Consider the following 16,445-nt stretch of genomic DNA (forward strand, 5'->3'; position numbering starts at 1 on the left):
CACGCGCGGCATCCCGCGGCCATTTTCCTGAAGCCCCGTGCAGCAGAGCACTCGATCTGCGCACGCGCGGCCCCAGGAAGATGGCCGCCCCCACCGACGAAAGTGATGACAGCGCAGATCACGCGCTGCTTGTTCACCACTACTCCACTACGCCACCAACGTAATGCTGAGGAAGAACCAGCGATGTCACCACGCCCTCCCGACCTGACCAGCCTGATTGACAGGCGAAAACGGCGACTTTGGTAAGTTATTTCTCAGCATACATGGGGAATCGGGGTACACTACATACACTATAGGAACACACAGCGCAGGCCCTATTTAACAGTATTTATAGCTCAATCTCAAAAAACGGGGTGACAGGTTCCCTTTAAGACCCCAGTCAGGTGATCAGTGTTACCAACCCCTTCCGCCTACAAAAAAATAAAATGAAATCTGCATAGTCACTTTTGATACTTTTTGCCACAGATTTTAACTGTAGTCTTTCACCAACTGTTATGTAGCGTACCATGATAGCATAGATAGAACTATTCAGAGCCCACAATACATTTATATGGAAAGGAGTTACATAATCAGAAAATGTCTGTTTTGCCACAGAAACAATCCCAATAAATAGGATCTGTCACTTGTCAAGAATACAATGCTTATCATTAAATTAGAATGTCATCAAAAAGTTAATTTATTTCAGTTCTTCAATACAAAAAGTGAAACTCATATTATATAGAGTCATTACAAAAAACAGAGTGATCTATTTCAAGTGTTTATTTCTACTGTTGTTTATGATTATGGCTTACAGACAATGAAAATCCAAAAGTCATTATCTCAGTAAATTAGAATAATTAGCAAAAAACACTTCCAAAGGCTTCCTAAGCGTTTAGAAAGGTCCCTTAGTCTGTTTCATTAGGCTCCACAATCATGGGGAAGACTGCTGACTTGACAGATGTCCAGAAGGCAGTCATTTACACACTTCACAAGAAGGGTAAGCCAAAAAATGGCATCACTAAAGAACCTGACTGTTCAGAGTGCTGCATCCAAGCATACTATTGAAAAGTTGAGTGGAAGGAAAAAGTGTAGTAGAAAAAGGTGCACAAGCAACAGGGATAACCGCAGCCTTGAAAGGATTGTTAAGAAAAGGCCATTCAAATATTTGGAAGAGATTCGCAAGGAGTGGACTGTTGCTGGAGTCATTGCTTCAAGAGCCACCGCACACAGATGTATCCAGGACATGGGCTACAAGTGTTGCATTCCTTCTGTCAGGCCACTCATGACCAATAGACAAGGCCAGATGTGTTTTACCTGGGCCAGGGAGAAAAAGAACTGGACTGTAGCTCAGTGGTCCAAGGTGTTGTTTTTAGATGAAAGTAAATTTTACATTTCATTGGGAAATCAAGGTCCCAGAGTCTGGAGGAAGAGTGGAGAGGCCACAAACCAAGCTGCTTGAGGTCTAGTGTGAAATTTCCACAATCAGTGATGGTTTGGGGAGCCATGTCATCTGCTTGTGTAGGGCCATTGTGTTTTATCAAGACTAGGGTTGATTGAATAGCTTTGGATAAGAGCTTATCCGAATAGCTGCATTGGTAACCTGGATACCTTGAGCGCTCTCGATAATCAGCTGTTCGGCGCTGCAGCTGCATGTGTCATTGCTGTGTGACAGTCACAACACATGCATTGATAGCCCAAAAAACAGGCTACCCACACACTGTCACACAGCCACAACACATGCAGCTGCAGTGCCAAACAGCAGATTATCGGGAGCCTTATAGGTTACCGATGCAACTATTCAGGTAAGCTCTTATCCGAAGTTGTTCAATCAACCCTAATCAAGAACGAAGTCAGTGCAGCTGTCTACCAGGAAATTTTAGAGCACTTCATGCTTCCTTCTGCCGACAAGCTTTTTGGAGATGGAAATTGCATTCACCAGCAGGACTTGTCACCTATCCACACTGCCAAAAGTACCAATACCTGGTTTAAAAACATCCGTATCACTGTACTTGATTGGCCAGCAAACTCACCTGACCTTAAAGTCATAGAGAATCTATGGGGTATTGTCAAGAGGAAGTTGAGACACCAGACCCAACAATGCAGATCAGCTGAAGGCTGCTATCAAAGCAACCTGGGCTTCCATAATACCTCAGCATTGCCACAGGCTGATCACCTCCATGCCATGCCGCATTGATGCAAAAGGAGGCCCGACCGAGTATTGAGTGCTTTTACTGAGCCATAATCATCAACATTATCAGAAATAAACACTTAATAGATCACTCTGTAATGACTCTATATAATATGAGTGTCACTCTTGTATTGAAGAACTGAAACTTTTTCATGATATTCTAATTTCGTGAGAAGCACCTGTAGCTATTCACCACACTGGACAAGCGCAGGAGATGTCTGTGGTCGTCTAGCGGCAGTGTCACCATCAGAGCCACATGGTGTAAGGATATGATGGATCAGGCACGGAGATGTCTGGCAGTGTAGGGCCATCAATGGCAGCTCCGGGAGCAGCAGCATGGTATAGCACTATAAGACTTAGCGGGCAGCCAGGGGATGTGTGGCCGGCATGGCTGTGTAGATGCAGCGGCAGAAGTCACACAGTATAAAATCTGTACAGTTGTTATTGGTTTTAAAAACAATTTATACTCTGCTGTCTTTCTATATTTTTTCATGTTTGCAGACTCTATATGGTATAATACACCCCCATAGGCCTCTAAAATGTAATGCACTCTTTTTAGGCAGACTCTAGTATAATGCAACCCCCCCATAGGCAGCCTCTATATTGTATAATACAGCCCATAAGCAGACTCTATAGTATAATGGACCACCCATAGGGAGACTCTGTATTGTATAATGCAGCCCCAAAGACCTCTATAGTATAATGCACTCCTCATAGGCAGATTCTATAGTATAATACACCCCATAGGCATACTCTATATATTGTAATGCACTCCCCATAGGCCTCTATATAGTATAATGCACTCTCCACAGGTAGAATTTATATTGTAAAATGCACTCTCCATATGCGTGTAGGCATTTATTATCCACTCCCAATAGACTTCAATATAGTATAACGCACCCCCATAAGGAGACTCTATATTGTTTAATGCAACCCCCATAGGCAGACTCTATATATTAAAATGCACCCCAATAGGCCTCTATGTTATAATGCATTCCCCATAAGCCTCTACATTGCATAACGCACTCCCCATAGGCAGATTGTATAGTATAATACACCTCTATATGCATAATCTAGATATTATAATGCACTCCCCGTAGGCCTCTATATAGTATAATGCACTCTCCAAAGGCAGACTTTATATTGTATAATTCACCCCATGGGCCTCTAGAGTATAATGCACCACTCATAGGCAGACTCTATATTGTATAATGCATCCCCATAGGCCTCTATAGTGTATAATGCAGTCCCCATAGACAGACTCTATATAATATAATGTATTCCCCAGAGGCCTATAGAGTATAATGCACCCCCCATAGGCAGACTCTATATTGTATGATGCACCCCATAGGTCTCTAGAGTATAATGCACTCCTCATAAGCTGACTCCATATTGTAAAATACACCACATTTATTTTTTTTTAAATAAAGAAATATTCACTTCTCCTCCTCGATCCCCTGCTGCTCCGAGCACCCACACACCTCAGGACAGTGGGCGCTGAGTAGTGACATCATCGCGCCCACTGTCAGCGTCTGCATCAGGGATGTCAGATGCTGAGAAGGGGATAATGGGAAAGGGACCAGTTGTCACGTAAAAGCATGTTTTACTGCTGACCCCGGATTGAAACTGAAAGGGAGAAGATACAGATTAGATATAAGAAAAAACTTTTTCACAGTGAGTGTGATCAATGAGTGGACCTGGCTGCCATGAGAGGTGGTGAGTTCTCCTTCAATTGAAGTCTCCAGACATAGGCTGGACAGAAATCTGTCTGAGATGGTTTAGTCGATCCTACATTGAGCAGGGGGTTGTACATGATGACGTTGGAGGTCCCTTCCAACTCTAACATTCTATGATTCTATAAGTCTATGCTTCAGTACACAAAGCAAGATCCATAAAGGCAGGGTTGGGAGAGTTTGGTGAGGAAGAACCTGACTGGCCGCAAAGGGCCTGGACTACAACACCATCCAACAACTTTAAGATGTACTAGAATAGAGATTGCTAGCCCGGACCACCCATCCAGCGTCGGTGTCTGCCATCACAAATGCTCTTCTGAATGAAGGGGCAAAAATTCCCACAGACACCTCCAAAATCTTATAGGAAGGGACCAGCTCCTAATGGATGCCAATGGATTTAGAATGGGATGTTATAAAATTCTGTATCCCTATACTTATGTCCATATGCTGCATATGTAAAATAACAATATAAGAAATAAACTTGGATTATAAGAGGCTTCTGTGTATGTGTTCCCGGGTCTGTGGTGGGAGGTTGTTGTTTCCTATCATTTGTAACAATTTACTGTATCAGATAATTTACATACAATTATAAACCCTCCATAGACTTTATTACACATATTTCTATTGATCTGATTGGCTGCAGGGCTTGCTCTAGCACAGTCTACAATGTTCTGACATCACAGGACCGGCGCCTTGGTCACTGGATATTGTGACATCATGAGGAGTATATAAGCAGCCGCTCGGCCAGGATTCCGTTGAGGGTTATAGTAGGAGTTTAATAGTGAGTATGTCCGTGTTATGCTCCTGTCCTGTCCTTATTATTCCCCATTTCCTCGCTGTATAAGGTCCTGATTTCTTATGACAAGCTTCCTCTACTTCCCAGTTTTCATATCCCATACATTTTTACTCAGAAAGTCTTATAATTGTTAATTAGCTCGTTATGGCAATATGTGCATTTGATACAACTAGTATTGAACATTAGGCCATTTATAAGGACACTTCTCTCTTTTTACCCAATTCAGGTTTATGCTATTATTTATTGTATGAGAATGACGAGTAGAAATTGGAGAACAATTTATGTAAGTCCGAAATAATAAAAGTCATGTAATTCAGAATAGTCATTGTAATGATATCTCTGTACGTATATATGAAAATGAATTTCTGTTGTCTGATGTCCGTTATTTTCGCACGGCCAACTGCCTGGCCAATCAGATCAGTACGATTACGATGATGCCGAACCTGCACTTTTTTTTATTTAAAAGAAATCTTTCAGCAGGTATTTGTTATGTAAACTGAAGAGCGCATGCTGTAGGGGTTAACACACAGATGTCAGTGATGCCTCTTATCAAGCTCCATACTGCTGGTTGCTTACAATGATTGTCTTATTGCCAGTAGCTGATCATTGCTGGGACTAGCTGGTCCCTGAGCCCTGGTCCAACACGCCCCCTCCTGTGACAGGCAGCTCACTCTCTATGGACATGGTACATACAGAGCCCAATATGGTCGGGGACAGCTTTCTCAGCTCTGCTTCATTGCTACCACCTCAACGCATTAACCTAACTATCTCTGTGTGGCCCATTCAAAAATACTTAAACCATATTCAGGTTCCTCACATCATGTTCTCATACACTTTATACAGTTAATAGCCCTCTGTGTCTGTACTGCTACATACTTAGACTGTTAACTGGTTCACGCAGCTTTACATGAACACCTGAGCCTTACAATATGTTTGGCCCGAATAACTATAGCAATTGTTACCATCCACCTCTCGTGTCTCCCCTTTTCCTCATAGATTGTAAGCTTGCGAGCAGGGCCCTCATTCCTCTTGGTATCTATTTTGAACTGTGATTTCTGTTATGCTGTAATGTCTATTGTCTGTACAAATCCCCTCTATAATGTAAAGCGCTGCGGAATATGTTGGCGCTATATAAATAAAATTATTATTATTGCTAAATCTAAAAACTCTGTTTGAAAATGGCTGCACGCAGTAATCTGTGAGATACATTGTTGGATTCAGCTTCTCTTCACCTACATCAGACTGCTCACAGATGAGGTAGCAAAAAGCTGCTGACAGATTCCCTTTAAAGGGGTTGTCTGGTCAAAACCGAAAAGTCTGCAGTCACTCGGTGTGACAGCAGACTTCTGAATCTCCAAAGCGCACGCACTATATACTACGGGGATTTGCCGTTTCAGACGTGGAACTGTTGGGTATTTATGAGTTATATATACCCCTGGCCAGTGGGTGCAGCTCCGTTCTCCATACACTTGTATACAGCGAGGCTACACCCTCTGGTAGGACATGCACACTGGACGGCCATGTTACTTAGACAGGGCATGGCCTCTGCTCAATACAACTGTATGGAGAAGGAGGCTGCGCGCACTGGCCGGGGGTCGGTACACTGTTCCAAATTATTATGCAAATTAGATTTAAGTGTCAAAGATTTAATTTTTTTTTTTTCAAATAAACTCGTTGATGGTATAGTATCTCAGGGCTCAATGGATCATTGAAATCAACCTTAAACACATGTGATAATTAGTTTTCCAGGTGATTCTAATTAAAGGAAAACTACTTTAAAATTATGTTCCACATTATTAAGCAGGCCACAGGTTTCAAGCAATATGGGAAAGAAAAAGGATCTCTCTGCTGCCGAAAAGCATCAAATAGTGCAATGCCTTGGTCAAGGGATGAAAACATTAGATATTTCCCCAAAACTTAAGCGTGATCTCCGTACTGTTAAGAGATTTGTGGCTGAATCTGAGCACAGATATGTTAATGCTGATAAAGGCATAATGAGGAAGGTTTCTACCATGCAAGTTCATCGGATTAAGAGAGCAGCTGCTAAAAAGCCATTACAAACCAGCAAACAGATATTTGAAGCTGCTGGTGCCTCTGGAGTCCCTCAAACCTCAAGGTGTAGGATCCTTCAAAGCCTTGCTTTGGTTCATAAACCTACTATTCGGCCACCCCTAAACAGTGTTCACAAGCAGAAACGGTTGCAGTGGGCCCAGACATACATGAAGACTAATTTTGAAACAGTCTTGTTTACTGATAAGTGTCATGCAACCCTGGATGGTCCAGATGGATGGCATACAGCAGGGGTGTCAAACTGCATTCCTCGAGGGCTGCAAACAGGTCATGTTTTCAGGATTTCCTTGCACTGCACAGGTGATAATTTAATCACCTACACAAATAATGAGTTGGTGATTAAATTATCACCTGTGCAGTACAAGGAAATCCTGAAAACATGACCTGTTTGCAGCCCTCGAGGAATGCAGTTTGACACCCCTCTGGCGTACAGGATGGTTCGTGGATGGCCACCATGTCCCAACAAGGCTGCTACATCAGCAAGAAGGTGGAGGAGTCACATTTTGGGCCAGAATCATGGGGAAACAGCTGGTGGGGCCCTTTAAGGTTCCTGAAGGTGTGAAAATGACCTCTGCAAAGTATATAGAGTTTCTGACTGACAACTTTCTTCCATGGTATAAAAAGCAGAAACGTGCCTTCAGGAGCAAAATCATCTTCATGCATGACAATGCACCATCTCATGCTGCAAACAATACCTCTGAGTCATTGGCTGCTATGGGCATAAAAGGAGATAAACTCATGGTGTGGCCACCATCTTCCCCTGACCTCAAAAAATCCAAGAAAAAGATCATTTGCATAATAATTTGGAACATGGTGTATAACTCATACATATCCTCTGGTCCCGGGTTTAAAACTGATGACCCCCCACAGTGCACAGTGGGGATTCATAAGTCAGTAGTCATACAGAGTGACTGCAGACTTATCAGTTTTGACCTGACATCCCCTTAAAGTTGTAAAAAAAAATCTGAGTTTCGTAAAAAATATATATATATTTATATATATCTTCTTGAGTCATGATTTTCAAATACCAGTAACATCTTGTGTTTTTTTTTTTTGCATGGTGACCTGATGTTTTTGTTGATACTATTTTGGGGTAGTTACGAAGCTTTGATCGCTTCTTAATGCATTTTTTTGTTGAGTTGCAACACCAAAAAACACGCAATTCTGGCATTTTTTTTTTGCTTTACAGTTTTTATAGATTGGGCCAATTAATTTTATACTTTCATTGATTGGACTTTAATGACCATGTTGATACCAAATGTGTATTTTTTAAAATGTTTTCCTTTAATTTTAACCGAGTGATTCATAGTTTTATTTTTTTTAACAATTTTAAAACATTTTTTCTTTACTTTTTACTTTATTTATTAGCTCCCTTGTAGACTTGAACCTGCGATCATCTGATTGCTTGTGCTACATACAGTAATACAGCAATATTGTGCTGTATAGTAACAATCGCTGTCTTCTATAACGCCCAACCACAGGCCGGACGTCACAGGAGAGATCACATACCAGGTGCGGGGGGCGTATAGCCGGCCCTGGCTGTCATAGCAGCTCATCGGCTGCCTGCTATCACGTCACGCTTAGTACCGCTGTCAGAAACTCAATCAGCGGGCACGCCAACTGCTGCTGATAGAGGGTGATGGCATCTATATAATATCGCCGACATCTGCCCGGTGTGGAGTGGGCTCTGCTTCTGAGACCGCCCCTAAGTCCCTGACACACTCCATGATGACTATATTCTTCATGGGGCTTTAAAGGGTTAACACTATGTAGCATAAAGCCCCCCAGAATACACAGAACTCTTACATTTAGGCAGACTCAGCAATGCAGCTGCCAGTTTCCCCCATTTATAGATTTACTAATTCTAAGGCAATCTTGTGTGATTATTTGAAACCCCGTTGATTATCCAGTGTAATAGAAGCCTATGAGTGTGTGATGTACGGTACAATGTAAGAAGCGGAAATATTTCATGGCCTTTATACATTTCTCTTTTTACTATTACAGCCGGCAGCGATCACCATCCAATGTAAGTATTGACATTCTCACACGTAATTACAGCATTTCTACCTCGCCGTCTCCTCCCAGCGCCCTGCTCCGGTCTGTGCAGTGCGGGGACTGAGGCTTTGCACTGCAGGCGCGATCTATTGATGTAATGGCGCATGCTGAGCTGAGCCTCAGACGCACAGAGGCAGGCTGAACGGTGTGACAGGAGCAGTAATACTGTGATGACCGGTGGGTGATGGGGAACAGAGCCAGCGCTACCCAGGACTCCCGGCCGTGTGGTCCGCCACTATGGATGTAACACCCCTGCACCCCAGTAGTTACAGTATAGCCGAGACCTGAATGCCGGATCAGATCCGATAATGGTGTAAGGAAGTCTCTGTACAGTAACGTTGGGAAGGAAAGGCTCATCACATGTGTGTACCAGGGGCGCTGTCTGTATTTCTCACTGGCCCTTATATTCTGTGGGGCTGGTAACATGTCAGCCGTGGGGAGAATAAAATGAAGTGTGAATACGGCCTAACAATAAGTCGCCGCTGACACTGACTGATTTATTAGATCGTTCAGTAAATCTAATTGTGAACTGTTTGTCTTTCAGCTGCAGATCTAATTCACAGGTAAGAGTCTTTCTTCATATAGTGTGTGGGGCGCATGCGCCACCTCGGCTCCATCCTATGGGACATCTCAGAGCTGGAGGTCCCAGCGGACGGATCCCCCGTAATCAGTAACTTATTCCCTGTACTGTGGATAGGGGAGAACTAAATTGGGACATTATTATTACTAAATTACCAGTGTTACAATAAAGTCCCAGTTTCCCCCTTACCTAACATACACAGTGCTATGTTTTCCTTGTACTATAGGGCGGACGCCCATAAAGAGATTCTTCAGAATCTGAAAACAGACCTTGAAGACCAGATCATAATAACGTAAGTGATAAAAATGGAACTCCCCAAAACCAGCAAACCTTATAGATCACACAGGGAAATCCCGCTCCGTCCAAAGCGCGGCCCCTTCTGTACGCGCGGTGATGCCGGATGTGTTCATTGCACATATCCGGAATTTCCGCACCTCATACATAGGGCCCTGTTATTTACCTTGTGGTGACGGATCGTCGCCGAAAGGGAAACGGACATGCTGCGTTCTAAAAAGACGCGCCGCATGTCCGTAAATGCAGGGCCGCTGGATGCGTGCTCACGCGCATAGTGGAGATGGGATTTCATAAAATCCCCTCCACTATGCTGTAACATCTGGACGCTGCGGGTTGAATTCTGCGGCTGTACGCAGCGTTTAATCCGCAGCTAATCCGGATGTAATCCTGAACGTGGACACAGAGGCTGATTCTCTTGTTCAGGTGGAGAAGTTACATGTAAATCCTGTCTGCACACATAGCCGCCATTTATTGGGCACCAGTCATGTAACGTATTTCACAGCACAAAGATGCCAGATTAGAGTTGATGGGATACAAACAGTACAGGAATTATTATTGAACCCCTTAACGATCGCCAATATGCATTTAAATGGCGGCCTTATTCCTGATTGCTGTGCTACAACAGCAATCAGGAATAAGTGAAAAGCGCCCCCCGCAGGCACAAAATTCCCAGTGGTGACAGCTGTATAATGGCAACTGACGCCCTTTGTCATCAGCCCCGACCTGTTTTGGAACCGATCAGGGCCAATTAACCCCTTAAATACCCACAGTGGCATCTAATTGGGTAAATGACCCCCTTTAACACCATCGACCCCTTTGCAAGCATAATCGCTAGTGCCAATGGTTACCATGGTACCCTGGGGTCATCTGATGACCCCAGGGTATGGTGGCCTATTAGGTCCCACTATAGAGAGGGTCTAACTGGCACAATCAGTGAGTGATTGACAGGTCTCAAAAATGGTGGGGACCCCACGTCATTCTTAAATTACCGTATATACGCGAGTATAAGCCGACCCGAGTATAAGCCGAGACACCTAATTTTGCCACAAAAAACTGGGAAAACTTATTGACTCGAGTATAAGCCTAGGGTGGAAAATGCAGCAGCTACCGGTAAATGTCAAAAATAAAAATAGATACAAATAAAAGTAAAATTAATTGAGACATCAGTAGGTTAAGTGTTTTTGAATATCCATATTGAATCAGGAGCCTCATATAATGCTCCATAAGATGCTCCATATTAAAATATGCCCCATATAATGCTGCACAAATGCGGATTATGGCCACGTAAGATGCTCCATACAGACATTTGCCCCATATGCTGTTGCTGTGATACAAAAAAAAAAAAAATCACATACCTCTCATCACTCAGGCCCTTGCTATATTCACCTGCTGCCCATTCCACCGCCGCCGGCCGCAGCTGCGTTTTCCGTGTCCTCTGCACTGACTGTTCAGGCAGAGGGCGGCACGCACTAATCGCATCATCGTGCCCTGAGTGTCAGTGCAGAGGACGGGGAAGACGCAGCCGTGTCGGCGGTGGAACATGGAACACGTGAATATCACGCACTGCGTTATACTCACCTGCTTCTGGCGCGGTGTCCCTGGTTCCCCGGCGACGGCAGCTTCTTCCTGTATTGAGTGGTCACATGGTACCGCTCATTACAGTAATGAATATGCGGCTCCACCCCAATGGGAGTGGAGTCGGGTCCATATTCATTACTGTAATGAGCGGTACCATGTGACCACTCAATACATAAAGAAGCTGCCGGCGCCAGGGAACCAAGGACGTGCAGGGATCGTGCCAGGAGCAAGTGAGTATGATTACACAGCTGCTGCTCCCCCTCACCTGCCGACCCCTGGGTATGACTCGAGTATAAGCAGAGAGGGGCAATTTCAGCCTAAAAAAATGGGCTGAAATTCTTGGCTTATACTCGAGTATATACGGTATTTATTTAAATAATTAAAAAATATGGTGTGAAGACTCCTCCACTCTTGATAACCAGCCTTGCTGAAGCTTAAGCAAGGGACAGTGATGTGAGCTGTCTTCAGCACCCGTCGTCGGTATCGCTGATTCCCAGGCGCCGGTACATGTAACACTGATGACATGAGGATGTCATCCGTGTGTCATCCATCAGTGTACACGTGTGCGGGACGTTTTGTGGCCGGTGCTGCTGGTCTGTGGAAACACCCTGACATGTGCACAGACCCACTCACTTGAATGGGTCTACATGTATAAGTATCTACGGCACATGAGAAAACTGTCATCACACGTATCGGATACACTGACCTCCGAAAGAGCCCTTAGGGTGGAGGACTACATGGCAGCAGATTTACTAGTCCTTTAACCCCTTCACGACATGCCCCGTACTAGTACTGCGCATGTCGAGTCTCCCCCTTTGATGCAGGCTCCGGCGGTGAGCCCACATCAAAGTCACGACATGTCAGCTGTTTTGTACAGCTGACATGTGCACGCAGTAGCGGCGGGTGAAGTCGCGATTCAACCGCCGCTATTAACCTGTTAAATGCTGCTGTCAAACGCTGACAGCGACATTTAACTACCGCTTCCGCCCGCGCGGCCGGAAATGAGCACATCGCTGACCCCCGTCACATGATCAGGGGTCGGCGATGCGTCAGGATGGTAACCATAGAGGTCCTTGAGACCTCTATGGTTACTGATGCCGGCCTGCTGTGAGCGACACCCTGTGGTCGGCGCTCATAGCAAGCCTGCAATTCAGCTACATAGCAGCGATCATCAGATCGCTGCTATGTAGATGAGCCGATCGAGTGGTGCCAGCTTCTAGCCTCCCATGGAGGCTATTGATGCATGGCAAAAGTAAAAAAAAAAATTTAAAAAATGTGAAATTTTTTATATATATATATATATATATATATATATATATATATATATATATATATATATATATATATATATATATATATATATATATATATATATATATATATATATATGTTTAAATCACCCCCCTTTTGCCCCATCAAATATAAAACAATAAAAAAATTCAAGCCTATACATATATACATTGGTATCGCCGCGTTCAGAATCGCCCAATCTATCAATAAAAAAAAGCATTAACCTGATTGCTAAATAGCGTAGCGAGAAAAAAATTTGAAACGCCAGAATTACGTTCTTTTGGTCGCCGCAACATTGCATTTTGAGAAAAAAATTTGAAACGCAAGAATTATGTTCTTTTGGTCGCAGCAACATTGCATTAAAATGCAATAACGGGCGATCAAAAGAACGTATCTGCACAAGTGTGGTATCATTAAAAACGTCAGCTTAGCACGCAAAAAATAAGCCCTCACCCGACCCCAGATCACGATAAGTGGAGATGCTACGGGTATCGGAAAATGGCGCATTTATTTTATTTTTTTTAGCAAAGTTTTGAATTTTTTTTCACCACTTAGATAAAAAATAACCTAGACATGTTAGGCGTCTATGAACACGTAATGACCTGGAGAATCATAATATCAGGTCAATTTTAGCATTTAGTGAACCTAGCAAAAAAGGCAAACAAAAAACAACACTTTGAATTTTTTTTCCCATTTTCTAGTACAAGACATGGTAAAACCAATGGTGTCGTTCAAAAGTACAATTCGTCCCGCAAACAATAATCCCTCACATGGCCATATTGATTGAAAAATAAAAAAGTTATGGCTTTGGGAAGGAGAGTGAAAAACGAAAACGCAAAAACGAAAAAGGGCCGCGGCGTGAAGGGTTTAATGATAATCTCCACTTATCAAACAGTGATTTTAACAAAACTACAGCAAGCAGCCCAGTAAGTGACACATCACTGGAATCATGGTTTCCTTCTCTCCTTTATACTGTTCTTAGATTTGGTGGCAAAAACCTGTCACCAAATTTTTGCTATGTAATCTAAAAGCAGCATGATGTAGGGACAGATATTGTGATTCCAGCAATGTGTCACCTACTGGGCTGCTTTAATAAAATCACAGTTTTCTCTGCTATAGATCTAGCTAAGCTCTGAATGCTGACACTCTGCCCCATACGGCGCACTGATAAAAATATGTTTTTCTTATATGCAAAAAAAAAACCTGAATGCGGCTTTAGCCTGACTTACTATAAGGTGCATTAAGAATCAAAGTGGCTCGGGCAGCATGAGCAAATTTGTCATGATCACTAATGCTGTTGTACATCGTGATAATTATTGGCATTTGTACATTTCAATGTGAGATCTATTTTCCATGTACAATAGGGGGAGGAACATACATCTAAGACAGAAGAAGATTGAGGAGGAGAACATCGCCATCAAAAACATTATTATGGCTCTGTAAGTGCTGAGACTTATTGTGCTAATAAAAGTAAACGATGATCTATATTCTTAGGGCGGAGCTTAGTTACACTTTACACTAAGTTACATGGAATCTATGAGAATGTGACTGGGGGACACAATAGTTACCAGCAAGATTCAATGAAAAACCCACCTTCTATGCAGGGGGCTACAGCACAGCTGTATGTAGGTGACTGAGGCCGTGCTGCACCTAATACAGACATGGCTGAGCGCACAGTGGTACATGGAGTAATAGAGGGGATGCGGCAATAAACCAGCACTGCGGACCCTTCACTCTCAGGATCTGTGGCAGTACTGGTAGTCGGACCCCACCAGGTAGAAAGTGGAAATGTCCCCAGATTTGATCTTAGACTCTGTATGTAATAATGAATCTTAATATTACTCAGTTATATGCTGGTTATAAGACACACAGGACTGGTGAATGCCGGGATGTAAACACATTAAGGCCCCGTTCACACGTTCAGTATTTGGTCAGTATTTTACCTCAGTATTTGTAAGTCAAGGCCAGGAGTGGGTGATAAATCCAGAAGTGGTGACGTGTTTCTATTATACTTTTCTTCTGATTGTTCCATTCCTGATTTTAGCTTACAAATACTGAGGTAAATTACTGACCAAATACTGACTGTGTGAACGTGGCCTTAAGGGAACCTGCCACCAGGTTATTGCTACCCCATCTCAGAGCAGCATGACGTAGGGGCAGAGACGCTGATTCCTGAGATGTATCACTTACTGGGGTATTGGCAGCAGTTTTGATCAAATCAGTGTTTTATCTGCTGCAGATCTACCAGTTCTCTGAATATTGAGCTCAGAATACTCCCGCCTTTATCACTGATTGGCAGTTTTCTGTGTACACTGTGCATAGGCAGAAAGCTGCCAATCAGTGATGGGGAGGGGTTATATACAGATTATGAACACGGTGGCTCAGTGGTTAGCACTGCAGCCTTGCATTGATGGGGACTTGGATTCTAATCCCACCAAGGACAACTGCAAGGAGTTTGTATGTTCTCCCTGTGTTTGCGTGGTTTTCCTCTGGGTTCTCCGGTTTCCTCCACACTCCAAAGACATACAGATAAGGAATCTAGATCGTGAGCCTCATTGAGGACAGAGAAGATAAATTCTGCAAAGCATCGCAAAATAAATCACGCTATATATACGAGTAAAATAAATAAATATGGAGGACTACATGGCAGCAGGTTTATTACTAATCCTCTATTGATAATCTACTGCTGACAAAACAGCAAGCAGCCCAGTAAGTGACACATCGCTGGATGTAGAGTCTATCGCTATATCATGCTGCTCTCAGATTAGGTGTCAGACACCCGGTGACAGATTCCCTTTATATCAGATGTATGTATAGTAATATAGTGTATAATGAAGGAGTCATGATACGAGGCCTCATGTATGAAAGATGTTTTCTGTTGCAGAACTAAAAAAAACCCGGAGAATAAGGTCTTATATAGTATTATATGTAAATGAGGATGTAAGTTCCCCGAGGGCAGGATAATTTCGGTCTGGTACATATATTCTCCGCACTGTTCTCCTCCTAGTGCTGCCTAGTGTGCCGATATTATCAAGTGAACAAAAACCTTCTGCTCCTATTGTTGAAGATCAATTTATTCAGCAGCACAGCCCGATCTAACAGGATTTATCCTTTGGTTACAATATCATCAGGTCGGTGCCAGTCTGAGAAAAAGCCGACTCTACAGCATGCTGCATTTATAAAAAAAATGTCACTGACCCCACCACTGCCCACCCAAAAGCCACTGGCTTTCAGTCATAGAGGAGTGTCCGGCACAGCTTCAGTCACCAGTCAGTACACAGTGAGGGCGGCTGTAACTGCACCCGACACTGACTGACAGCCGGCTCTGCACTGATGCACTTCTGAGCGACCTGTCAGTTGGTGTCGGGGTGCGGTTGCAGTCACCACTCTCCGTGCTGTGAGCCGTGACTGTAATCCCTCCGGGCATGCCTGCATGACTGACAGCCAGTGGCTCACAGAAGAAAACAGTTTATTTTCTCCCAGGTGATGCACTTTCAGTACAGTGTCCGGCACCTTCATAACACTGTTAAACTGCAGATTAACCCAATATTTTCAGATAATAGTGTTATAAGACTTGACAGGTTCACTTTAAACTGAGTTTTTTTAAATCGAGACACAGGTGGGATTAGAATTGGCTCATAAGTGGAGAAGGAATCAGATTTCTCCAATCAGCTATATTACAAAGCTTCTTGCATTTTCTCATATTATTGAGTTTGTGACCATTTAACATCAATGGATTTTTCTTCCTTGTACTATAGTGAGAATCAGAAAAAAGAAAGAAAGAAAAAAACTAAACTGATGAAGAATAGGATGATGATTATGTAAGTGCCGAGAATTACTGATCTGATATAAGCAAACCTTATAGATCCCATAATGATACAG

This window comes from Ranitomeya imitator, chromosome 2 (assembly GCF_032444005.1).
Source record: "Ranitomeya imitator isolate aRanImi1 chromosome 2, aRanImi1.pri, whole genome shotgun sequence".
Taxonomy (NCBI): domain Eukaryota; kingdom Metazoa; phylum Chordata; class Amphibia; order Anura; family Dendrobatidae; genus Ranitomeya; species Ranitomeya imitator.